The 26179-nt window shown below is 42.8% G+C and overlaps 1 long non-coding RNA gene across 5 annotated transcripts in view; it reads right to left on the bottom strand.

Annotated features, from left to right (window-relative positions):
- The window catches only part of LOC149873926 (uncharacterized), a 232919-nt gene that overhangs the window by 156784 nt on the left and 49956 nt on the right, over positions 1-26179 (bottom strand). For all 5 annotated transcript variants that reach the window (XR_016443128.1, XR_016443130.1, XR_016443125.1 and 2 more), the window contains one exon: positions 16825-16921. This is a non-coding gene — a long non-coding RNA (uncharacterized LOC149873926). The remainder of the gene's footprint in view (positions 1-16824; positions 16922-26179) is intronic.

The raw sequence follows: 26179 nt of genomic DNA, 5'->3' as shown, positions 1-26179 counted from the left end.
GAACACCTTCAAGAGTAAATTGGATGCTTATCTTGCTGGGATCCTATGACCCCAGCTGACTTCCTGCCCTTTGGGCAGGGGGCTGGACTCGGTGATCTCCCGAGGTCCCTTCCAGCCCTGATGTCTATGAAATCTTTCACTAGCACACAGGTTGAATTCTGACTTGTCACCCTCCTACACTGCCTTGCACACGTATAAGAAACAAACCATAGTGAACTCAACCTAGGGGCATGCCTAATACTGCTGTGTACTTGGTCTCTTTTGTCTCGCCCTTGTCACCTTTTTTTCTGGTGTAGCTAGACTGAAACTAGTGGAGCCACGTCTGATTTACACAGCTTTCAGGTCCGCAATACTTGGGTGAATGCAACATCACCTTGATGGATGATGATCCAGTTATTGTTTATCTCATGATTGCTGGCTCAAGTCAGTCAGATGAGGTTGATCATTATGGTACAATCTATCATACCCCACTTTCTGTTTACAGGATGACCCAGCACCCACACTCAGCTACCTCTCAAAATTAACCTTTTGACCCTTTGGTCAGGTTAGTGCCAAGGAAAGTGATAGGTGAAGGTCTTTGACTCCTGTTCATAGTCATGTAGTCTGGTGCTGGGTAACCAGCTCTGTTGACATGCCTGTCTTCTGAATCACCCTCTTATTGAGGGTGATGAGTCCTGGTGCTTTCTTCAGCAAATCATGCCCCCAACTGGGGGCCCTGGAGGACACTATCAAAGGCTGTTTATAGACATTACATTTTTCTAGGTTTAATCCAGACTACAGTTGTCACTATGTACACGTGGATGTCTGTAGTCTGAATTAAAATTGGCTCTACTCTGAATTAACTACTCATTGAATGAGGATTAAAGTTAATGCAGACTTCCGCAGTCTGAATTAGGCAATTTAAACTGTATTCATTAACATGTATATACAAGTTCTTAGGAACTGGGCAGCTAAGCGTTGCAAACATCAGTCCCTGCAAGGGAAACTCAGTTGGGTTTTTGCGACACAACAGAGGCTATCAAGCACAAAGTAACATATTTACAAAGTCAAATATGCCAACAACACCTCACTGTAACTAAATATCAGTTGCAGATCAATTGCACCTAGTACAGCTTGGGAACAGCACTTTAGATAACTGTTAGTAGGATTGCAGCAATGCAGTAGTGGTTAAACAGGCTTATTATCACCTACTTACTTCCAAGCATAAGCCTACACATAGAGGCTCTGAATTGGGTCTGTTAAGGGGCTGTCAAATGAATAGACTGTGTATAAGCAGGGCCCCCTGCTAGGTCAATGATGATCTATTAAGCATTAATTTGAACTGAAATTTGATTTGAACTGTGTGATGCAAATCACTTAACATGGTTTAGAAAATGAACACATCTACAAAAGGCCAAACTGACTGTAGTTTGATCCAGATTAAATCCAGACTCTGGAGATAAAAAAATGAATATCTGAAACTACTTAGCTTCCCCCAGTTGGTTATTCAGCAGTGAGATTTTCAGAAACATTAAAGCAACCTCGTTGCTTTATGTATAACACAGCTGTTGGGCTGAGATGTACTCATAGCACAAGGACACTTGGGCACAAGGGCTTTTAAACTTGCCCATTTAAAAACTCTCATCTGTAAGAAATCTGTTCCATAAACTGAGAAAGGGATTAGCTGTGTTAGTCTGAAGTCAGGCAGAAGACAGAGTAAAGATGCACCTTATAGACTAATTGAATCAGAGCTGCATAAGCTTTCATGAGTAAGCACTCAACTTCATCAGGTGTGATGAAAGGACATGCACAGAGCAAGCTATCAAATAAAGTGATTTGAATACAAAAAACAGAGATATAAGGTGCATCTCTACCTTTCCTTCTGCGCCACACAAGGGACACATTGAAAGGGCATTTTAATGAATCACTGTGTATCACCTCAGAATAGAAATCTGACCACCCACATAAGCTGAAGGAGTTGAATTTGACATCCAAGGAAATCAATTTTTACTGCATTTGAGTGTGTGGTCTTTCTGAATCAGGGAAAGCTGTAGGAAACCCATGCTTAACCACAATGAGCAGCCAAACAGCACTAGACTCGACCTTAGCTATAAATATGATTCAGATGCTTTTGTTACAGGGTAGCATGGATAGAACCTAAATTAGGGAACAGGGAATAGAAGAAACATACCAGTTCCCAAGAATTTATTGTGGATGTAATAATGGGCATTTTTTTTTACTTGTATAGATATAATGGAATTATTTACAACAAAACTCTTAATCCATTGCATGCTGTTCTCAAAATATGATGTTCTTACATGTTCAATTGCAAATCCAATGCAGTGAAACTGGCCTTTATAAATATTTGATGTTATTCTTTTTATGAGGTTGTAACCTTACTGGTAAACAGTTTATGGTAAACGAAACTTTTCTGAGAAGTGAGTTTTAAGGAAACTTGAAAAAAAAGAACATCTTTTTATTGCCTATTTACAGAAACTGTGTGTACATCACAGGCTTTTAGGACAGGACAAACAGAACCTGCAGCAACTTAACCAACAGGAACACAGTATATGAGCACAGTGGTCAGTGCTCAGTCTACCAAGTTGTAACAGGTTGCAGGCCTGGGTAATATGATTTCTAAATAGCAAGCCTGTCACTGAGGTGTGCACATTTAATTTCCTGAGGGAAATTTCCTGATTACCTACTTTTAATTTTGCCTCACCTCCTGAGGAAGTGCCGCCAATCAAAGCTGCTCCAAAAAGCCAGTTCTCCTCCCCTTCCCTTCAGGAACTATTTTACCAGGAGGGAGGAAGTAACACAAAGAACAGCTGGTTGGAGAGATTTGCACCCCCCTCACTGCCCATGTGCAAGAGGCTCCTCTGCCCTCCCTTTTCCCCTTTTGCACCCATCCAGCAGGGGAGAATAAACCCTCATGCAACTTTGCCAGGCCTGGTAGAGGGGGCTGAAATACCCCTGGAGGCACAGAAGAAGCAGAGGTGAGGCTGGGACTAGAAGTGAAGTGTGGACTGGGGGTACTAGACTGATTTGGGAGTTGAACAGGATGATGAACAGAAATGGGGTGATGATAAACAGCTGCCTTGCTCCCCACCATGTTTTTAGGTCATACTATCAATGAACATGCCAGGGTTAAATAGATACTTCATTACATAGAATATTTCAAGGATAACAAAAATAACTTCATGCAACCTACAGCTTACCCAACCCCCAAACAATATGGTAGTATAGTATAGCAAAGTTTTGAGCCACTGAAAATAGGGCCTGATGGTGGGGAGTGTAGAAACCGCATAATAGATGGCACTGCACTGCCGATCCTTTCAGTCTGTACCTGTGACACAGTGCTCACAAAGCTTACCTAGCTCTAACTTGTGACATTAGGGACCCTGTGCTGGAAGGAATGCAGTGTGACACTGAGCCGTGGAGGAGGTGCACAGTACAGGGCTGCTTTAGAACCACAGCTTACTTTCTCTACAGAGCCACCAAATAGTGCCCCTCTCCACATTTTGTTCATGGCACCATGCATGTTGGGAGCAGTTCCTTTGCCATGCTAGTGCACAAACTACCATTCTGTGGAGCCCTTTTCTCCTTATTCTTGCCCTCTCTCCCCTCCTCAACAATTTGTACTCCCTCCCCACTCCAGCACTGGCTATCTGCAGCAGAAGGGCTGTGCACAATCTGGCCCATATTTATCTGAAATTGCATCTTTAAGACATGTTAAGGTTACTGCTTGAATAACATGATTATCAATGATGAAGTGATAAAAGGTTTGATGAGTTATGAGTGAGTTACTCACACAAGACTTTTCAGTCCCTCACCAGTTGGCTGAACTTGGCAGTAATGTGCAGTTCGAGTTCAGACAAGGAACATAGAAAATTTCAGCCCCAACAGTTAAAATTTGGCACAGATATAAGCAACTGAAAACCAGGAAATATCAGGCAACATTACTAACAAGCAGCGTTATCAGCCTTGCCTATACAAAAAATGGTATTTGTTTGACTTAGTCCCTCTCTGTCACTTATCATCTGATTTGCAATTTCTGCAAGGCAGATAGGATCTCTTCCAATGTGTTTGTGGAGTGTTTAATACAATCAGGTTTTATCTTAATTGGGTCTGCTAGCAACTAAACAATGACAAAAAAAAGGCTCCTTCTGTTATCACTGGGTGCTTGCACACGTGACAGGGGTTTAGTTCTTCAGGTTTGCATTCTATGCCCCCTAAATTGAAATGGTGAGTTTTTAATTGAAATGGTGGGTTTTATTTTTCTGTCACTGTATGTATGTCATTGTCCTGGCAGCTGCAGGTGCCTGCTGAAGGCAGAAGCAGTGAGGGGGTCAATCGTTTGGTTTTTTTCCTGATCGCTTTTTCTGCAGCTGGGGGGCAAGCTGCTGGTGGACTAAGCAGCCCCAGAGCTGTGGGGGGCCCTGGTCCTTCCCTCCCTCCCTTCCCAGGAGGCTGCAAACATCTGCTGCGGGCTCTGGCATGTTGGCACTCTGACACCTTCCAAGGTAGACATTGCGGTTTTTTTGGCACTCCGGAAAAAAAACGTTGCTTCACCCTGCTGTAGGCCAAGGCTATAGGAAGGCAAATGGCAGCTGAGTGACATCTGTGAGGCATAGGCATGGCTATGGGTGCAGCAAGAGGCCATAATTAAGAGCCCTAAGGCTTAAATAAGGGCCATTCAGGCTGTAGGTGGTAACCATAGGCTCACAGTACCAGCCAGGCACCAGCAGATTTGCTTTGGTGTGAGAGACACCCGTGTAGAACTATGTGATTTTTGGCTAGTGGGCAGAGATGAATCACAAGAGATGAATTGGGTTAGGCAAAGCACTGGTGAGGGCACTCTGAGATTTGGGGGCAGCCTCCCAATTAATATCAAGGTATGACAGGTGAGACTAAACTCCTCTTGCTTTATAGAGGACCAGGTATGCAGGCAGGATTAGGGTGGCCCTATGGGTCTCCACAGCTACCCCCAGGGTCCATTCTGCTACAGTATGATGTCCAGCTTTAACTGTGGCAGGTCTGGACCTTCTTTCATGAGTCAGGAAAGCTTTTAACCCTGCATCTACTACTAACTATATGCATCAAGCCCAGTGCCTTTAAGTTCAGCTTCTCCTGAATGGGGACCTGACGCTCTAACAAGGAATGTCATCCAATTAATTTCAATTGGATTGTTATCCTGCAAAAGCACAGCTGGCCTTTGACAGTGTCATTTTGACACAGCAAAATAACAAATATTTTGCTTTCTCAAGCAAGACCCAGGATGTCATCCTCCTGCTGTACTCGGCCTTTGTGAGGCCACAGCTGGAGTACTGCATCCAATTCTGGGCTCCAAAATTCAGGGAGGACATGGAGAAGCTTAAAAGAGTCCAGAGAAGAGCCACACCCATGATCAGAGGGTAAGAGAACAGGCCTTATAAAGAGAGGCTGTGAGCCATGGGACTCTTCAGCCTGGAGAAGCGCAGGCTCAGGGGTGACTTGGTGACAGCCTATAAGTATATAAGAGGTGTGCATCAGGTTCTGGGGGAATGCCTGCTCACCAGAGCGCCCCAAGGTGTGACAAGATCCAACAGTCACAAAATCCTACAAGACCGTTTTAGGCTGGACATAAGGAAAAACTTCTTTACCCTCTGAGCCCCCAAGGCCTGGAACAGACTCCGTCCAAGATGTGGTAGAAGTACCTACTCTGGACTCTTTTAAGAAACATTTGGAGGCTTATCTTGCTGGGATCCTCTGACCCCAGCTGACTTCCTGCGCTTCGGGCGGGGGGCTGGATCCAATGATCTTACGGGGTCCCTTCCAGCCCTGACGGCTATGAAATAGAGCAGGGGTGTCCAATCTTTTTGAATGTGGGGCCAGATCATGAACTTTTTATCATCCAGTGGGCCAGCGAGCCATATTCATATTTTATCACCCCTGAAATAAGGCAAAGCTGGCATAAACCCCCACCTGTGCTCAGCTAGTGACAAACTATAGCAAATGAGGTCCTGGGCCAGCCATCCCAACAGCTGGGGCCCCTCTTCTGCCTACTATGACCACCATTTGAAGGCAGCCCCAGAAGATATTTGACAGCTGTGTTAAAATATGTGACCAAACCGATGTAGCCAGTGCTCTCACGCAGGCCAAGGGGCCACCTATGCCACTGCTTCCCCAGGCCTTGCCCACACCAGCCACACCACTGCCCAAAGTCAGTCTTGGCAGTACTTGGGCAGATGCAGCTGGAGCCCAGCCAACGCGTGAGAAGGGGGACGGCAGAACTGCAGGAGCGAAGTGGGTTCCCAGCCTGGCAGGGTCGCAGGCTTGGTCTGCCCAGGGTGGCTCCCGGCGGGGGAAGGCTTTGGGGTAACATGGGCCGCTCTGGTCTTCCATGCTTCCTTGTGGTGAAGGCAAACAGCCCCCGGGAGGGTGCAGGCAGTTGCCGTGGCAGGAGAGCACTGCATGCTCCAGCCCCAGGGAGCAACAATCCCCCCCCTCCCCACCCCGGGCAGCCCCCGAGCAGCACAGCCCTATGAGCCAGTGCTGCCCAAGAGGGGCCGGAGCGAGGCAGCCGCTACACCGCGGCCACTGCGTCGCAGCCCCTCGCCCACCTGCCCGCCCGCCTGCCCGGCCCTGCTCACCGTGGTGCCTGGCCAGCCTCAGCGCTGTGAGCCCAGAGCACAGGGCCCAGCTGACACTGGCTCCTGCCACCTCGCCCCACAGAGGTCACGCCATGACCCTGCCTGCCGAGGCCCCCCCAGGGCTGCTGCGCCGACTGCCTATGCTGGGCACTGCGCCCCATTCCTGCCCTGTGGCCGCTGAGCCTGGTGGGTCCCAGGAGGTGGGTGGGATGCTGGGGACAAGGGGCCGAGCTGGAGACAAGTAAAAGCAGGCACTGTCCCGAGCTCATCCTGTCAGGCACAGCCGGGGCAGCCCTGAGCCATGCAGCTCTCAGGGTGGCGGCAGGACCCGACTCACCTGACATAGGAGGTCACACGAGCCCAGCCTCCTCCCCCACCTGCCTGTCCTGAGCAAGGGACCGCGGGCCTCAGAAAACAGCTTGGTGGGCCGCATGGCGGCCCACGGGCCATATGTTGGAGAAGCCCGAAATAGAGGGACCTAGATATTTGGTCAGGAACCAGCAGAGGAAGCATCTTTTGGATTTGGCCACTTTTTAACCACAAATTGAGTAATTGTAACTCCTCCACTTTCCTTTGCTTTCATTGCCTCTTGTTCTTCAAGTCACATGCATGTTTAATTGTGTTCGCATTGCTTTATGGAAACCTTTTATCAAGAACTTTCAGGTTCAAGATTACGATATGAAAGAAGCCTGCAGTTTAATTGTTTTGTTTTGTTTTTGTTTTTTTCATTCCTTGATTCAGGATTATAGACTTCAAGAATACAATTAAAATATAGTAGCAAATAAATGACTCTTTGTAAGCCTTATACTTTCCCACAAATATAATTTATTAAAGAAACAGTATACGAGTTTCTTGTATCGGGGACTATAGAGAAATTTCTACTTTCACAGATGGAGTGAGCTCTCCTCGGTACTTCAGTATCAGTATACTTCATTTCTATCAGATTTTAACAGGCACTTTATTTGTATTTCCAAAAGCTATGGGCTTCTTGACCTGTAGCCCAACTGCACTCTCTCATGTTTTAGAAAAATAAGAATATAGTCTAGTCTCCTCATTTGAGCCAAGGGCAAACAGAACAGGCCAAGTTGCATCTTAAACTCCATTGAGAAAATGGAATGGGAATATTGGACTTGATTGTTGCAGCCATGGGATCATTTAGTTGGTAGTTATCAAAATCTAGTTCCATGCCATGGAAGGAAGTGTGTGATGTTTTGTCCCTGTCACCAGACTCATTCTGCTTTTAGTGGGTAAAATCTTCTTGACTCCTTGGAAAATACGTTAATCTGTACCCTATTACCATTGGCTTAATTTATCATTACACACACACCAAAAACTCTACAGCCAATGAGCATTTTAAAGGTTTCAAAGCTGAGCGCTCAAAAGTTAGGACTTGCTAGGGAACCTTAATGCAGCCCCTAATGTGTGTAAATTAAAGATACCGTCTTCAATTACATGGTCACAACTGTTTTTTCCACAGACCTTCTGTCTCAACTTTGTACAGGGCAGGTGATGCTCATTTAAGATACAACTCTTGTATTTTGTTTTCTGTTTCAGGCTCAACACAGGGTTTCATGCCTTCTTTAGTGCACATTATTAAAGCTCTGCCTGGGAGATATCCATTACTGGGCCTTTCTAAGTCTGCTTCTTGCAATGTTTATCTGAGTGCTTCACAAATGTATTTTCATGACACCTCTGTGAGATGAAGGGGCATTAGTACTCCATTTAACAGAGGGGAAACTGAGACACTGAACGATTAAAGATACAGGTATCCACTGACTGTAGGTCAAGAGAGCTAGTGCCCCATATTTTAGAGTATGTGGCATTATGTAGTTCTTCTTATGTTCAAAATGCAAATCTTATTGGCAGCAGTTGCAGCTAGGAGCAGTCAGAGGCCAGCATCTCAGGTTGGATACACACAAGATTTTTTTTTTTAACTACAATTGAAATTATCTGTTGTATGTTCCTAGTTTTAAGTGGGATACCCAGAATCATCCAGGGAGAATCCAGGTCCCCAGAGTGGCATTTAACTACCTTAGCCCCAGCACCATCCTCTCTCTTCCTGAAAGCCCATGCCTCATTCACCAAAAATCATCTGCCACATCCTGTGACAAATGAGACAGAAGTCTGACAGGCAATGACAAAACCCTGGTTTGCCCTCAGAGCATGTCTTCTCTGTGCAGCAAGTGAGGTGGGCTCCTGTGGAAAGGCTAGTCTGGGAGCATGGGACTGAACACAGCATTAGGATTCACACCAAAACTGTACAGGCAACTTCCATTTTGGCATTTCCTAACTTTTGAGGACCTGGTTCCCATTCCAACTGTTTCCCAACACCCAGTCCACCTACTCCCAGTCACCTAGATCAGCCTGCCTTTTCTTCCCCTTTTGGTTCCTCTGATTTTTTTTCCCCTCTCATGTCTTCTACAGCTTCCCATGACTCACTTGCACCCACATTCCCTGTCCCTCCCAGCTCCTTATCCAATACCAGTGCCCCTTCTTTGGTTCTCTTCCCAACCTAATTCTCCAGCCAATCCCAATAGCAGGCTCCTCTTCAAGTGTGACTCCTCTAGCTTCCACCAAGATCCCAGTTCCAGACTCCTTGTCCAATCAGTCCCAGTTTACCCCAGTTGCATCCCAGTTTCAGTTTCCTAGGCCAGGCAGCCCTAATCTCCCCCATCTTCTAGTCTGAGTTTCCTTCTTTTCTAAACAGACTCCAGTTCCAGCCTCCTCCTCAGCTTCTAGTCCCAGTCTTCTCCCACCATACCACACAAAGCCCCACTCTTGTCCTCTCTCCGCTAGAATGGGGTGGCTTCTGCTTTCTCACTGCAGGGGCATCAGCTGGGCATGCATGGAGAGCACAGGTGGGGCAGTGTTCCTGTTTGTAGTGCCTGGTACCTGGACCCAGGCTAACACAGGGCACAGCCCGAAGCTGTGTGAAATTGTAATAGGTCTGCTACATTCCCAGTACCTTACTACAGAGGGAATCTTTAGAGATTTTAGCTCTGAAGCTCTAGCAAGTCTGCAGAGAATGTGCATCTTAAGTTTTCAAAGGCTTATAATAAGCCAAATGTGAGTGTATTTTCACAGGACTAGCCAAAAAATTCCTTCCTGATACAAACCCTAACCTCCTGCTAAACTTCAAACCTTTGCTGCGCATCAGAGAAGTACTACAGCTTCACAAGGAAAAGGTCATTAGATTATTTTACCCTGAGCAAACAACTCATTTTTTCCCTAGCCACATTCTTGGAAAGGGCTGAAATGTTTTGGCTAAAATTCTCCAAAGTTATTCAACCTGAAACAAACACCCACCATGGAAAATTTCAGCCCAAATGGTTGATGTTTGCCAGATGCATAAAATTAAAAACTGGGTCTTAAGCAGCTGTTTCAGGCAAACTTAAGACCAGTTAGTGCTATAAGCCCTGCCTATAATAACTTTATTAAGCATAGTGTCCAATCTTCTAGGCATCAGTTAAGGTGTGACGTAAAACTGGGCCAGCTGTTAACCCCTGGGACTCTGTGTGGGACACCTCCTCACCAAAACAGTTATTTTCTGGCATTTAGACTGCCTATAGATGTGCTCTGATATGTTCTAATTAGATTACTCAGATCTGCTTCATATTCTAATTAGAACACTCTAGCATCACCTCTGCATCATGTGTGTTAAGTAAGCCGCCACATTTCAAAATGGCTGTGGGGGCGCTTTATTTAAACCTTGTCGAATGAGCTTTAGTTAAAGTGCCCCAGGTGCCATTTTGAAATGCGGGGGCTTAATACATGTGATGCTGAGCCATTTTAATTAGAATGGCTGTCCAGGAGCCATTCTAATTAAAATATGCCCCCTCCCCCACCACCTTCAAGCATGTGTATAGACAGCCTTAAATGTGAGTAACAATTAAAATGTAATGAGCTTGGCTTTTAGAGAACAGGAAATTAAACTACCTGCAATGTGAATATTCTTTATGTGCTGTTAAAGCAAAAGATCTGAAAACAGGGGAGTCCAATTAAGTATCTACAGAATGATTAACAAATAATGGGTACTTGAGGGAATGAGGTAAGCACTCTGCTGCTTGTAGATGCCATGACACAGGTTCTTACTCTAAGCTGAGGAAAACAGTGCAACTCAGAAGAGGGTGATCCTAGGACAGCTCTTGAGTTGGGCTGGTGCCTTAATGTCAGTCTGGCTGGTTACAAGGGTACTCTAAACTAGGCTGTCTGCTGGTGATGCTAAAGAGTGAGGAAATCTTCGCCCACATACTGCAGAGAGCATGTGAATGTGTGTGAGACAGAGTGGCAGACATGACAGTTTTGTGTGGAAAGCAGCCATAGCCCAAGGGAGACTTTGGGTCTGAGGCTGCACTTGTTAGCGCAATGAGTTGCAAGACTGCAGCATGAAAAAATAGGGTAGGGCAGAGCTCCTCCTGTGAAAACAAAATGATTAATTTAATCTATGAAGACAGGCTCAAAGGGAAATTGTGCAGGGTAACTTCTCATCTTTTGAGACCTGGTTATACATGGCCTTTCTTAAAGGTCTTGCAAAAGAACAACTGTTGGGTGACAGAGTCTCCTGACTTAACCATGCACATGGGTTTTTTTGAGACACCTCAACATTAACAGGAGCTCTATATGGGAAGCCCATAACCTCTGATAAGAGTATAGGCATAGCTCCAGCAATTACCAACTCAGAGAACCTCACCACAGGACTCAGACTGGTGAGGAGCACGCAGAAGGACCCCAGGTACCCCAGGTAGATACACTAGACTAAATGCTCAAAGTGGCTGTTGACTCAGAAAGCTATGGAAAAATGGGCAGAAGATGCTGCTGGAGGAGTTCCTTGCTTCTCTGGGTAATGAAATGTGCTTTGCACAATGTGCAAGATACTGTTCCATGTTACTTTATTTTAAACAACATTTATAACAATGCTTTTCTCATGGGGGTCACTAATTGCTCTTGCTGTCACTTATGTACTGTCTACTGTACTTACTGCTTCCTGAACTCTGACTTTATGGATCTAGAGGAAAAAGTGCTCCCAGAAGCCTGTGATCTAGGCATGACATCCACGTGAGACTTTAAATTAGGCACCTACAGTGAACGTTATATTGTTCAAAAATTCCAACTGGTGCTCTGCATAGTTTGGCAACATGCACTGGCCCAAGAAAAAGTGCATCTGCAATTCAGAGTGCACAGATATTTTCAGAGCATTTCCAATGACAGATATTTGATACCATTCTCGGATGAAATACTCTGTCTCAAGCCTTCATTAACACCTATTTTATTATTCTCATTACCAAAGCAAGAAAGTGCTCTCTTTTGAAAGAATGATAGTTTGCATGTGAGGACATCACAGGTATTTTTGTTTGCTCTGTGTTTTGTTCACAAGAAAATTTCTGTTGTGCCTTGCATCTGAGATGTACTGCACATAGTACTCCCCCTTCCTCACTACCCAGAGGACGCACACAATTTGCATGTCATACCCAGAAATATGTTGTACAGAAGATATTTATAGTGGACTTCATTCGAGTTTGATAATAGGTTGAAATAATATTGGGGCTAGCTTTATAATATAGAACATTATGAGATATGGCACTAATTCCTCAGAGATGATTCAAAAAGTTTCCATTAGCTTACAGGATACAATGATCATTATTATTAATAGTAACTACATACCACCATTCACATCATGGTGATGTTACTATATGTCTATTAAATCATCTCTAGGGATTTCCAGCAAGTATTTCAATAACTTAGGTCACCTCTCTACAATGGCGCTCAAGCACTCTGTACAGGATGCATTTAAATGATATATCAGAGATTAGTACACTTCTGACTAGAGCACTCAAGACAACTGGTATCCAAAATATTGCACGTGTCCCAGTGTTGCAAACATCCACCGCAGAGGCAGCTCGAGCATCTGGGCTGCACCTTTTGCAGTCTGAACGGATGCATGATCCTGACTGTAACTGCCATTCCACCAAGAGCTCAAGACAGAGTTAAGGTCCTGATGTTATTTTTGATCAGCCATACCAGGCAGCTTCCTGTTTCACCTTGCAGTAATTCTGAAACAAAAGCACAGATAAGAAATGCTGACCACCACCTCCACCTTACTAGGACAGCAACACACCTTAGCACAAAGGAAACCAGATTTTGGAGGCTAAACAAATTAGCACAAAAGAAATAAGATTTTGGAGGCTAAACAAATGTTCAGGAGCCTGTTTTTTTTAAAGATCTTAGCCATGTATTTAACCCAACAAAAAGAAGCAGCTTACTTTTACAAGCCTAATATCAATGCAGTTGTTTTAACGAGTACAGCTTATTGAATCCCACCCAAGTTGTTATACTGAACAAGTCCTGGGGGAGAAGAGGAAAGCCTGCCCAAAGGAGATTCCACATGCCAGATTGACAATTATGTAAAACCAAAAATTGTTATTTTTGAGGCTCAAGCCTGCATATTTGGGCAAGCAGTGTGAAGCCACCAGGATTCAGAATTCCCTACTGGAATTACCCTACCACATGCACCGAGAGGACCTAGTGGAAGGGAATGAATAAAGGATTATCTTGGCTGCTCGGTGAAGATATCTATGCACTGACTGTTTCAACAGTATTTCAGTATGGCTCAGTATCGTTTCTGAGAGACAAAAGGATCTCCCAAAGGAGCACAAGTTAGCCAAGAAGCAGTGTTTACTTGCTGCGCTGCATATCAAGACGTAGTTTTGGATGCTTATAGAAAGAGAGTCATTTTAGGCAATCTCCTCAGATGCACAGGCAAGGCAAATGAATGGATGATTGTCCTCCGTGTAAGCCTGACCCTCTTCTCTCATCAAGTGTTTTCAGTGCAAGTGGAAATGGAGGTAGTAGAGTCACATGACCACTCACTTTAAGTCATCTTGCCTTTGGTGTTTTCCACTACAGTCTAGATAAAGATGGTGGGGAGGTAGCCAGCCAAGGTAGCCCATCCCCATCCTGCACCTCACAGGTCAGGACACTGTTAGGATACAAAATGCCTCCCTCTCTCCTTCCCACTGCCTTGCCCAGTGGTCCCCATCCCTGCTTGCTTCCCATTACTGTAGGGGGATTGGGGTATGGGACAGAACCTGATCCCTGATGTATCAAGTCTGCTGTAGCATGCTAATTAATTAGCATGCTCCAGCCAGCCTCTGCATCTCTTGTATCAGCATCCCTGCACTTCAAAATGGTGGCGGGGTGCTTTAACTAAAGCTCATTGAATGAACTGTAGTTAAGCACCCTTACTGCCATTTTGAAGCCCAGGGATGTTGATATCCAAAGATGCTGAGGGTGCTTTAATTACAGTAGCTCCTGGAGCCACTCTAATTAAAGCTCCACCCCCAGAACATGTGTAAAAACATCTTGTATGATCTGGTCTACAGGCTAAACTAGGCAGCTCAGAATTGAAGGTGGCTGGCCCACAACGATACCGCCACCATGATAGAAAGGAGACCAGCTGGAAGGAGCAGAACAAGTTGCGTAGGTACATACTTAGAGGCAGTAATTCTGTCCATGCAGACTGGCCTCTTGTCACCACCAACAAACACACCATCTCCCTCCTCTGAGCCTAGTAAAAGGCTGTAGAAATACTGAAGCTCTTGGTTGCCCTGTTAAGGCCCCTGCCCTGCCTGAGGGAAAGCTGGCTCAATGATGCATCATGTGGGGTGGTCTTTGCTGCAGGGGTACTTCCCTTCCTAAAAGGACTTTGTGCTGCTTCAGGACTCATCTGGACTTCTTTTGCCACCTTTTCCTTCTTCCCATGGCTTCAGCGGGAGGTTAGCATATTCTCCTCACCCCGTGACTAACTAGAAGGACATCCTGGCATTGATAAAGTATTATACAAGGGGGCAGAGAAGTTAGAGCAACACAGACTGGCTTGCCCTAGAATCACCCTCCCCTCTGGCATGGTATGTAGCAGGCAAAGCCTTGCTGCCTTTCAGAGTCTCCTAGCTCAGGCTCACAGCACTGGGAAACAGCTGAGTAACATCAAGAGGGCATACCTGGGCCACCCCAAACAGCCAGGAGTGGGGTAGGGGGTTGCCCCGTTCTGCAAGCCATACTTCCCAACAGACCATTGCCAGAGGCAGAAATGCCAAGGGGCATACAGAGCTCTGTGCCGGCTACACACCAGCCTTGAATTTCTGAGGCCCCCCTCAAAGCCCTCCAACCCATCAGCTCCCCATTACACACTCGTGAAGGCACCAAATGACAGCTTACAGAGGAGGGAGTCCCAGGACCTCCAAGCAGCTACTGCTGTGTAGCTCAGGAGAAGGAGCAGGGGAATGGGCCCTTCTTGGGTCTGGCTACACTTCATGTCTACTTCACAATCCTGACTGCCATCGCACTGGGCAAGACAAACCTCTCCTTAGCAGGGCTGGTAAGTGTCAGAGGCCCCAGTGAGGCAGCCCAGTCTAAGCGAATTGCCTCGGCTGCTGTACTTGCCTTGAGTCTCTGGCTAACAAGCTCTGCCCCAGCTAGTTAACTGGCTAGCTGACTGACATGGGAAGCCCTAAATAGTTACCAGACCCTTCAGACAAACATGCTCAGCCTCAATGACAGTATTGTACTAGCCAGAGGTATGTGGAGCACCTCAAGTTATTTACCTGGGATCATTCTCTGGAGCATCAAGGTCAAGGATAAAATATTTCCATTTTCCTGCTGCTCCCCTTCTCTCTTGCTCTCTACCTCTGTTGACCCTCCTAGCTAGATTTTTCTCTGTACTTCTTCTTCTTCTTCCCTTTTGTGTAAATATGATTTCTGGGCAGGTTCTGCTGAAAGTGAATCTCTGCTGAAGCAAGCAGTAGTCATATCCAGAAGTCCCACATGTGGTCAGACCATAGTGCTGTTGCCAGGGAGGGGAAGAGTGCTCACTCATGGCCTGTTTCAGCTATCTTGGGGCCTAGATCTACCTGTATGTCTTCCCATCCTTAATACTTCATGTAGGAGCAATACATATGGTGGTCTATATGGAAGAGGATGAAAAGGGATCTGGAGACAGCATGAAGCAAAGTGGTAGGGGGCTGGAATACAGTTACTGACTTCCATAGATACTCAAGTCCATACAGGGAGATGACTATCATGCTGCTGGAATCAGCGCTGAGTCCTGTGGCTCTTTCCCCTGCGGAGCAGCAGCTCGAGCCCTTGAGAGGATACTGGGCAGTAATTTCTGCAACAGGACTCTCTTGGCCTCTGTGTTGCCCAGAACACTGTGGCTGAGGCACTCCGGCCCAAGGGTAGGGGAGATCTTATCTGAAAATCACATTTCTCTGGAAACCCTGGCACGGCTGACCCTGACACAAGCAGAAACTAATCGGATAGGAGCAGACAGCCGTGCTACTGCTTTCCTCCTGGGATTATGACCGAGACCATGCTTTGTGTAGAAATATCTGCAGTGCCTTCCCATGAATCAAAGTGAAACATCATTAGGGGACTGACATAAACATTCAAATTACTTATTGGCAGAAATAGGTTTAAAAATAGTTTTTTATGATAAACAAACTAACCTCATACAGGAAGTGAGCAAATGCTAAAAACCAGTATGTTGTAAGATAGCTGGTAAAAGTACAAATTTGTTGTGCACAAAAGCACTAATCTCTCTTTCTTTTCTCTCTCCCTCTCCCCCCCCATTTTTATAATTCTTTGCTTTCCATCCAATGCCACTGATAGAAATTAATAAAGAAGTGGATAATTCCAGTACAAAATTACTTGAGAATAAGTACTCTGTTAGTATTTGAGTAGGAGGCTACAGTTCTTTGGTTGTTCCATGAAGCAGGTTTTTTGCAGAATGGTCAGTTGTAAAATGCAAACACAGGATAATAAAATCTGAAACTGCCCCTACCAGAGACACCAGGATGTTTATCCTCTTTACAGCAGCAGAAGCCAGTTATACCTAATCACCAAAGATAAGCAGAGGAATATGCTAATAATATCTGTTCATTTTGGGAATAACGCGGGGCCCCACTATCATAATATATAAGCAACAAATATAATCATGTAGGATAATGTTGACCTCTTCAGAGAAAGCTCTGCTTTTTTGGCTTTCCCAGGTTCAAAAGTTTTAGCTGATTGCTTGACTTCAGTTCCCGCAGGACAGTTTTGCAATAGTCACACATAAGGAATTACAAGAAAAATAAAACAAATCTATCAAAATCTAAACAAAACAGGGGGCAAGATTGTGCATAAACAGGATTGTGCATATAAAGCAAATTAAACTTACTCCCAAGTGATAAACGTTGGATATTCTCCTACTCCTGTGCCCAGGTTCTTACAAAGACAGTCATCAAGCTAGGTATCCACCATAACATTCTGTAATCCTATATTAAAAGAAGCAGCAGAAAAATAGAAATATCTTAGCATGAAAGGAAGGGCCACTTAGAATTTCAACCGATCTATTCAAGTAACAATAGTATTTGGTCATCTGCATACAAATCTTAAAATAGAACCAAACTGCAATTCAAAATAATGTTTTAATTGTGAACCCAATATTTTAGCATGTTTGGACTTCAAAAGGTATTTGCTACTGCTACTGCAAAGGTTAAACATTTTTCCTACCGAAACTCAAGTGTGGGTTGTGAAAGAACATGTTAATATACAAAATTTCCCCGGGGCTGCTCTTGTATTATCACCAAAGCCATCAAGTTTCAGTTTGAGTTATTTGTATTTATTTATAAAAACAAAGATTAAATAAGTAGAACAAAAACAAAAACCTCATCCTAATTTCTGTTCTAAACCTGATTTATTAAGACAAGGAACACGACATTCTAGCAGATAAAAGGATTTTCTTGCTTTCAGAAAATAAGTTACAGGAGCTGGGAACACTGATTCACAAAGCTTAATATGTCTCATAAGGAAAACTGCCATGGGTATGAACACTGAATCATGTCAGATCCCGTCCTATTCCTTCTTTCTTATGAAGCAAAATATATACATTTAACATGAAAATTCATTCACTACTTTTTTTAAAGAGGTTTGATTAAAGAGACACACAAGTTCACAGAAATTATTCACTGGCACAACTACACTTTGCAAGCAATAAAACAAATGTAATCACAGCTGGTCAGATTCAAAGGTTGCTGCTTGAACAAAACTCCTTTTAGCAATTAAAAAAAATCAAATAAAAATACAAAGAGCAAGACATTGAACTTCATTTTAGACACAGATGCTAGCTTTATCATACTTTCCAGCAGATGAAGCAGAGCTTTTGAATTATAGTTGTAACATGTGAATGTCAGTAGCATTTGCTTTCAGACAGGCAGCCTAACCATTTCATTTAGAAATGTTTTAATCACAAAGCACCTGATAAAGAAAGACATTTTCTTTTCATGTGTTTTTATTTTCATCATTACAGAATGAGTTAAAAACACACAAAAAAGAACTTTAGTGGTCTTGTAGTCTTTAACGTGATGTTTTTCTATACATTTTATGTTGTTGGCTTTTGTTATCAGTAACATCTGCAATTGTGGCCGATTCTGTCATGCTGTAGGGCAGACAGACATCTTGTTCCCAAACTGTTTGCAACCTTTGAGCTATGGTACAGTATCAACTACAGTTTAGAGAAAAGCCACAGCACAATGAGAAAAGAAGTGTAAATTTAATCCAAAAGTAACCACTATACTGAGCTTTTTAAAAGGGCAAGCAAAATATTAAAATCTTGGTGTGTCTGAGGCTAAATTCAGACCACTCTTCAAAGTCTAGCAAATATCAGTGGTCTTCTTTAGCATATTATTTCAAATGTCCTGCATATCCCCATTTTGCCAGTTGTCACAGCTATTGTTACCTTAGATCTTTATTTGGATGCTTAAACATACTTTTCACCATCTATTTTTCGAACTGTAATACCAAGCTGTAATACCAAGACTACTGAGATCTCATTTGGTAAATGCCATGTGAATGAAATCAGTTAAGCGGTTATTTACCACTGAAAATAAATGACACCAACATAGTGCATATTGGATATTAATATCGAAACCAAACAGCAAACTAATACCACAGATTCACGGTATTTAAAAATAAAATGAAAGTAATTCGAGTCAAATACAAACTTTTACCATAGATTTTTAACAGAATTTAAATGTAGAAACCAAATTAAATTGTTGTTAACCCACAGAAACTGATACGGCTTAATTTTTCATTTTGCTAGCTTAGCTCGTGCACCCAGACTGAGACAAAGCCAAACAACCATTTTCCAGAACTCAGAAAGGATTGCGTCTGGAAAACGATGAGTCTATCTAGTGCTGCAGTAGAGACAACTACTGTAAAAGCTTAATTCCAGGCTAGGCAATATCTGAAATAGTAACAAGTCTTCTCAGCCTTTCAAAGCACTAGCATCTCCCACACAGATACACTTTGTCTCAGATTGAATCAAGGAGAAATGACACATTCTGAAACCATTCTGTAAAGCTCCCCTTTCCTGACAATTGTGTTGCATTCACAATCAAATTTGAAGTGTTTCTGAAAAGTTCAAACGGTTTCTAAAAATGGACACGCAAAAACAACCCAGACATATTTTATAGCACTCACAATAATTTCCTTTCATTCGAAGTGGGACACGATTCCTCAGCATTTAACGTAGAAAGAAGTCTATTATAAACCTAACCATTACTGTTGAAAAATAACACCCTTTTTCATATAAAATTTACTATCAAATCCTTAGTTCTGTCTTATCATTCCCCACTTACCCCTGAAATCCCAGTGTAATAGTTATCAGGTTTTTGTTTAAAAATGTTATAGATGTAAATACAGTTCTCCAATATTCTCTCCACTTCCTGTGACAAAGCAAAGCATATTTAATTTGAAATTTAATCTTCTTCTATCAGTCCTTGATACTGACCAGAGAACACACAGAAACAAATTACCAAAATTTTACTAGTCAAATAAAACTGATGCTATCTGATTTCTATGCTACTTTTTTTTATAAAGTCATTTAATTTAGAACAGCAATGAACCAGCATTTCAGTTTCTAAAGTAATTTAAGAAATAATCAAAGAAAAGTGTGAGATAATCAGGCAAGCCTATTTGAATACTGAATGCAATGAACTGAATGTTTTAAAACTATTGTCTTAATTTAATCTTTTTATTTCTCTAAGATCGCGTTGCATGCTTCTACCTAATCAAACTTCCCTTGAGGTAATTATGATAAAATAGAGTTTTAAATCACTTCTGAAATGTACAGAGTTAATCTAAACTCAAATTTTGACTCATCCATTTCTATGATGCATGATTACATATAGTCTGTTGTACTAATATTTGCCACTCACTTGAAAAGAATATTAGCCCACTCGCAAGATTTAGGAAATCATTTTAATTTGAGTCATTTGGAAACAGTGAAACATGACACTACCTTGAAAGCAGGGTATGCATAAAAGAGCACTTCACTTTAAAACACACGTTCACCACATGTGAAGAATCCAGAATACTGGATATTTTCAAACACAGTGAATTAGAACATTTCAAGGGAACAAATTTCTTGATAGCACAGTAGCCTAGCTACCTAAAGCTTGCAAATAGGCATTATTTTGCTGCTGTATAAATTGTTTTGGGGCATTAAGATTAAAGGAAATCTTTTAAGGGAAAAAGGAGCCTAATGTGTGATCTAAATAACTTTGATCTTTTACATGTTCAGAGCACAAATATTTTGAGTATAAACAGTTTCTAGAGATACTCTTGAGATACAGTCCCTCCTTTAAGTGCATTGAAGCAATTGTTCTGACTGTCCTGTACAGTAACCTCAGTGATGGCTTAATTCCACTGCGGCCGTAAAATATAACAGCTGTCCTGAAAATGAAACACATCTGGAAAATTGTACGAGGAGTTTCACAAAGTTTTAGAAATTTCTTCTATATAAAATTAACCTAAAAATTATATATTAGTAATGTACTAAATATCTGGACAAATTTTGATGCATTAAGTCTTGAAATGAATACTTGAAAAAATTCATGTCTTGAACTCAGGCTATGGTGGCTGGGTTTTTTTGTAGCCAAACACACTAATAAAATTGATAGTAGGTGCTGGTTAACGATATAAGCTAATAAGCAGCATACATCAAATAATTTCTTGGTTTGTGTCTGGGTGACAAAGATCATTCCTAATATTAAATATTCCCTCTTTGTTTGTGGCACACCTTAATGTTCCTTGTCTGTTGAAATGTTTTGCTGAATTCAGTTTGTAACTGTTGACTCTCAGGTATAGGATGCCAATGTTTTCATCAAAGCTAGCTGAAAACAAAACTGAGAAACATCTTGTGGTTTTACAAAATGTATTTACATTACAATATATTTTAAAAAAGTGTTGGTTATTTTGAGAAGTCATTTATGGCATGTGATAAACCCTTTTTCTAAATGTCAGGTACATCATGTATGTCAGATTCACACATTACCTACATTTATCTTTAGATGAAATTCTACTGAAAGAGTTTTTATCAGACAAGCTTTGCCTGTTTTAAATTTAAAAGACTTTCTGTATTTGCTCCATATTTCTCTGCTTAAACAATATTTTAACAAATAGACATAGATTACAAGAGGAAATCTACACAAAGGCGGAGACCACCGAGTTAACCACAGGGAATAAATTATGGGAAAATACAGAGAATCAGCAGAATGCTAATATATATGGAATAGGACATAGCATGGGCCACTGGACAGTTGACTATTCATCTGCCCTTGGAAGAGACATGTTAGTGAATTAACATAATATTGCTTTAGTTAAAATTATCTGAAAATTGACAGATATAAGGAATACCCAATACTGAATGTGATGTAAACATTAAATCAAATATCTCCTTTAATGTTCTTTCAGAGAGCTAACTATGCATTTTAAATGTATCAACATAAAGTTGCTGTAGACGATAAACTGCATAAAAAACCACTGCTGTGTGCATTTTCCCTCAAAGATGAATCATATGACATGAGCTTGAAAAATATATTCAACATCGCTGAACACCAACACTCTTTTCCATCCCCTCATTAGGTCGTAAAAATTCTTAGCTGCCTATCAGCAATACCAGCTGCCATGTACATAGTCCATCGACTGCAGGTCTTGCCAAGCAAGACTCGGGCCCCAATCCAGCAACTTGATGTCTGCAACTGTAGTCATTTGCCTTCCCAGAGGTCTGTGGGGATTTGTGCAGCTGCTAGCAATAGCCCAATTTATCACATTGCAGGACCATAGCTCAACATTAGCCATGCACTTGTTTTAAGCCAGCAAGGAAAACTTCTTGACAAGAACAAAAAGCAATATTGTTATGCTAGCTAAAACTCTATTGCTTAAATTAGTTTGTATAGGAATAGAATCATAGCAAAGCCTATATAAATATACCATAAGCCTCTGCAATGTTTTTACTCATGAAACACAATCATAGCAGGATTAATTCCTCAACAACAAGAGGAGAGACCTGATAATGCAAGAGCGTGCAAAGAAAATAAATGGAACACCAGAGACAATCAATGGATATTCATTTTTTTTTAGGAAAAAACCCTACAATGTTACTTGCACCCTACAGTGACAGTGATTCTTGCTATGTTCACTTTCAAGAATAAAAGCCATGCTTGAGAGCATAGGATCAATTAAGCAAACACTGAGCGAATATGACAAGCACCATCACAAAAGCACCCCCGTAAATATATATTCTAAACACATTAGCAATGTATTTCTCTGTCACCCTTTTTATCAGAAATGGTTTGGACAATTGAAATCAAAAATATATTTTCCTTGCAAACTTCGTTCCTCAATCAGCCACAGTAGTTTGTGATTGAAAGTAGCTAACTGTTGGGCCAATGGTATTTCTGATACTGATGCAAGGCCAAAACATTTTTGTTTTAAATGTGTAATACATTGCTTTAACAAAATGAGCAAGTGAAATCATGGACTGGATCATTTTACAAGTTCCCCATGAGAAGCAAATGTGAAATGAGCAATAATAGCTGGAGCACCTTGCAGTTTTATAGTCCAGTGAGTTTCAGTCTGCCTATCCAGACCTTTCTAAGTATTACTATGGAGATGCACCATGTGATAATGCAAGGTACATTATGGCATGTGATTTATTTTACTGCAACTTTAGGCCCTGATCTTGCACTGACAACTGCCTGGGGTACCTGACCCTTGGGGCCCTCCTGCACAGGTGATGTTCTTAGAGGGAAGAGCATGTGTTTGTGCTGTCACAGGGCAAGAGTAAATTCTCTCCTGGGTCAGCTGGGGGCATGGTTTCCAACCGTCCATAAATTTATGGACAACACAGTCAGGAGGGTGCTTGGGGATATCAGGGTGTGGGGATAAGTAGAAGACCCTTGGGGTGGGGACATCACAGTATAAAACTGTATCTACAGTCAAATATAACTAAGACTATTAATGGTTTGGATTTCACTTGATGTTTAATGGTTAAGGGTTTTCTCTATGGTCATGTGTTTATTCCCTTTTCCCCTGTAATAAAACCTGTTTTAGTTTAACATTGCTTGCCAGTGGGGAAGATTGTTCACATTAAAACATTTAGTTACATTTTTTTCTGGCTTCTAGGTGTGGGGCTCAAGCTAGATTTAGAAAGCTGGTGTTAAAAAACCCCTAAATTTGAATCTGGCCGTTGTTACTGCCATCAAGAGGCCAGCAAAAGGACTGTATTTACATTATGTAAAACACATGTCAGTAAAAAAGTTTCATTATCAGTAAAAAGGTTGCAGATTGTCAGGGGGAAAAAAATTGGATTAGCAATCCTGACTGGGAGTGAAGCTTGACTTTCAAGTGAAGGGAACACTAGGAGAAGTTGCTGATGAAAAGCTGAAAATATCTATAATGGTGCAAGGAAGTCATTGGGCACCTGTTGGAGGTAACAGGTAAGTATCCTATCCCATAGTGGTCTCATCCAGCCAGGCAGCAGCCAAAGCGATTTTTTGTGTCCAATTCCAGCAAAAACTGTACAATGCATTGGCAGGTTGTAGCTAATTCAGTGCAGCTGAGCCTGATTAAACTCCGTACCTCGAGGTGGAGCTGGGCTGTACCTTTGGGAAGAACAGTTTGGGCTCCAATTAAACTGCTGCCCAGGCAGAAGGTGCCAAGAACACACCAGTGAGAGTGTGCTGGCTTGTCTGTCTCCACTAGGTTTGGGGCTTGTGACTAAGAGGCTACTCAGAGGAAGACAGCTGCTAATACCAGCTTTTGCCAAGTTTAGACTAATTTTGGTTAAACCAAACCCCAGAAATCAACCCAGAGTTCCAGAGAGGGATTTTTGGGTTTAAATCTAAACTCCTGGCAGCCAGCCTCTCCTCAGCAACACAGTCCTGCTGCTGCAGAGGGAAATCAGTTGGCCGACTGGCTTGCTGAACTCATGGTACAAGAGACAGGGCATAGATGCTTGCAGACTGGAGGAGAAAAGAGCATTTATCTTAGAGCTTCTATAGCTCCCTTAGAGCCATTCAGGTCCCCTCACACCATGTCCTTCCACAGGAATCAATGCTTTCAGGTAAGCAGCCCCAGCAAGGCATGTCCTAACTTAACACACAACATTACCCAGAGCACCTCAATCAACCTTCATACTTTACCAGTGATGTACTTAGCTATAGCAGCCTCTGCTTTCTCACCCTGCCCCTCCCCCCACTGCTGCTGCTGCTTTCCCAGCTGAGGGGGAGGGGGAGTGGGCAGCATCCAAGCCACTTTTGCCTGTCCCAGCTGGGCTGCACAGGGGCTGGGCTCAGCTGGGGATGGAGCCCAGATAGTGGCAGTGGGGATGTGGGATTGGGCATGGAGGGGAAACTACTCTCCTACTGCTCTGTTGCCACTGTCCCCATCCAAACTTGAGCCCAGCCCCCATACCACCCCTCTGGGGAAGAAATGGCTCCAGAGCTTCCCCTGCTCTTGGGACAGCATGGAAAGAAGGAGCAAGAGGCAGGGGGGAGGGGGAGAGGCTGAGGAGGGGACCAAAGACAAGGGAGGAGGGATTTTCACCTGCTTTGGAGACTTAAAAATGTCCCCAGAGGCTCCTGCGGTGCACCCAGTCCAAAAGGGGTGTGCAACCACACCACTGTGTCTCCCCCCACACCAATCTGTCCCTGGAGCCTGCCTGGCCCCCATCCAAATAAGCTGTACCAATGGAACAGATTTGGAACCGGCATTGCACTGGACCCCTGTGGTCTCTGCCATTTGGAAATTTCCAAGTTACTTCCAAAAACAAGTAAAAAAATGTCATTGGCATGAGAGATCCCATAGGAAACCACATGCTGGTCAGACTGTGTTTGGCCCTTACGGCAGAGGGTGGGCAGGGTAATGGATTCAGTTAGTTTCCTATAGAAACCACACCTCAATCTGAACTAGAGGGGAGTCCAGAACATCTGAAAAATACTGCACATACAAAGCCAAAGTTTGTTACTTGCTTCTTTCATTCATACTAAACTGCACAGTAGAATCTCTTTTTCCAAGTCAAAATTTGAAGTTAAAGTTTCCAATGTTCTAGGTAGTTTTATTCACCCTTGTTCACCATGATTTCCAGTAGTACTGCTAATTTGTGTGCTGTGTACCAGCAGAATAGAAATAATCACAAGGTGGTTTTCCTAATTGGTAGCTGAGCTGTGTTTCCAAAGGATGGTTTGAATTGGAGTTAGCCCAGAAAATTATCATCAAGTGCTTCATCACTGTACTTCGGGCTGCACTTTCTCCTAGTTAATCTCTGAATCATTACCCTATTGCTAGTAAAAACATTGTTTTTGTCATTGCATTTCTGCTTTCCTTGTTTCTATCATAAGTGGCAATTGCATTTTCAACTCAGTGGTTTTTTTAAGCAAATCTATTCCTTCATTTCTGAGTCATTCTGAAATAGTTTTAAATCTCTCTTAGGCAGCTGGTGAAAAAAACACTACTGTGGCATAGTTACGGCAGCTTAATTTGTTTGAGCACAGGTACTGTGACAAATACCTGATCAATATGAAATCAGACTTGTTTTGCCATCTAGGAGGACTTTTTCTAAACAAGTTGTTTTCTTAGTGTCTCTACAAACACCTGCTGTACTAACTGATCTTGCAACTGTGAGGGGAAAACACTAATTTTAAGGAAATGCAAATTTATTCCTTAGAGTTCTTATGATCTGTGAGATGCAAAATATTAGAAGTGTAAGGTGAAAATTTTCCAAAAGGAAAAAAGTATCTCGGCACTCGAAAACCTCAAATCGACCACCAAATGCTTGAGTATAACTTCTGCAGAAGTCACTCCAACAGTGGCTTTTTTGTACCAGGACCCATTTGTAAACATCGATGGCCAGTCCTGACCCAGTGCCGCTCACTCATGACCCTCTACTTCTCGCCCCCAGGCCCCCAGTGTGTAGGGCAGGGGATGAGTATGTGCGGCATGGGGGGCACTCTCTTTCAACACTATGACTCTTTTTTAGGATTCTATAACATAGCTCCACCACCATTGTAGAGAAGGTTGGATGGCTTTTCCTCTTACTGGAGGAGTCTAGATCCTGCTTGAAAACCTTTACTGGGTCATTAAAATAGTTCTATAGATCAAATATTTTACTTCTGAAGTAGACCAAAGGACAGGTATGTAGCACATACAAAACCCAAGCTGCCCAGACATGCAGCACACCTGCCAATTGC

This window comes from Crocodylus siamensis, chromosome 1 (assembly GCF_052110815.1).
Source record: "Crocodylus siamensis isolate JL-2025a chromosome 1, ASM5211081v1, whole genome shotgun sequence".
Classification (NCBI taxonomy): Eukaryota; Metazoa; Chordata; order Crocodylia; family Crocodylidae; genus Crocodylus; species Crocodylus siamensis.
Note: the sequence above shows the minus strand (reverse complement) of the source record. Positions and strands in the feature narration are given on the sequence as shown.